This window comes from Chelonoidis abingdonii, chromosome 3, assembly GCF_003597395.2.
Source record: "Chelonoidis abingdonii isolate Lonesome George chromosome 3, CheloAbing_2.0, whole genome shotgun sequence".
In the NCBI taxonomy this organism is placed as follows: Eukaryota; Metazoa; Chordata; order Testudines; family Testudinidae; genus Chelonoidis; species Chelonoidis abingdonii.
Window position 1 is genome coordinate 1,347,115 of NC_133771.1, and position 1,414 is coordinate 1,348,528.

Below are 1,414 nucleotides of genomic sequence, written 5' to 3' on the forward strand. Positions count from 1 at the left end.
TGTGGCCCCCCCCAGGGACTGCCCCTCTGCTCAGCCCGTGGCCCCCCCCAGGGACTGCCCTCCCCCGGTCTGCCCATGCCCTGCCCCCAGGGACTGCCCCTCCCGTGCTCTTCTCTCTGTGCCCGTGCCCTCCCAGGGATTGCCCCCCTGGGTCCCCCCGCTCGGCCCATGCCCTGCCCCCAGGGACTGCCCCCCAGGCCCGTGCCCCACCCCAGGGACTTCCCCACTTGGTCTGTGCCCCCCTGCCCCAGGGACTGCCCCCCCTGTGCTCCCCCTGCTCGGCCCGTGCCCCCCCCAATCAAGGATGGTGGTAGGGCTGACTCCCCCTGCCTGTGTCCCCCACGCTGAGGATGGCGCTGGGGCTGGGCCCCCCCAGCCTGTTGCAGACATAGCCCAGGTGCACCGTGCGTGGGCTCTGGCCATGGGTTCACAGGGGCCCTGCACCTGGCTTTAGTCTCACACATGCGTGTGACACGTGGTGTGTAAATTCCCCCATTGTTTTTTCTGGCTCCCTCACCGGGGGCACAGTAAAGCTCGTGGGGCGGGGAGGGGAGGTGATAGAAGTGCAGAAGGCTGCACATGTAACCTTAACTGTGCCCAGTGTGCGCTTACTAAGCACAGCTGTGAGCTGCAGGGTCCCTGGCATTCTCCAGGTCTACACAACTGACATCGGTCGAACGACCTCGCTGTGGGTGAGAAACATCCATCTCCGCGGTGCAGATGGCGCTGTGCCCATGGAGGCTTCTCCCGCCTCTCGCAGAGGTGGATGAAGGACGCCGGTGGGCGGCGCTCTCCCAGCCGTCAGCGCTGAAGCCCAGCTGCAGTTTTACGTGTGTGTTAGCCTGCCCTTACAGTCTGCCAGCCTCGGAGGTTTCTGGGGGTTTGGTGGGGATACCTCGGAGAAGGACACAGAGGGAGCCCAGCGCCTGCGTCCGGCCCTGCAGGGGAAAGGCTCTGGGTCCAATTCCCCACCCTCAGGAACCAGCCTTTCTTTAATGTGTGAATGTGCTGGCCAGCTGCTTGACAGGCCCTTGGGATTCCCATCTGCTGGGTCCCCTGGCTAGCCGCTGAGGGGGGCTCCCAGCACACACCTGCCCCTGTCGTAGGCCAGGCCTATTCCCGCCCCCTGGGTGTGGAAGGACAAGCTCAAATCCTGCTCTGCCTCTGCCCCAGCCCTGCAGAGTGGCTGGGACTGGCAGTGTTCACGAGCTGGCCCTGCCTTCTCCTTTGGGTCCCTCCTCTGAGGGCGATGTCCTGCGTCACCTTCCCTGTGTCACAAGGCAGGCCTGGCAGCCCGGAGGTGGGGCAGCGAAGCGTCTGGAGGCACAAAGGTCCAGGCTGATAAGAGACTTGTTTATCCAGGACCTTGTGCCCAGCCTCCAGATGGCAAATTAGGCAAGGAAGCCGTCTGGCG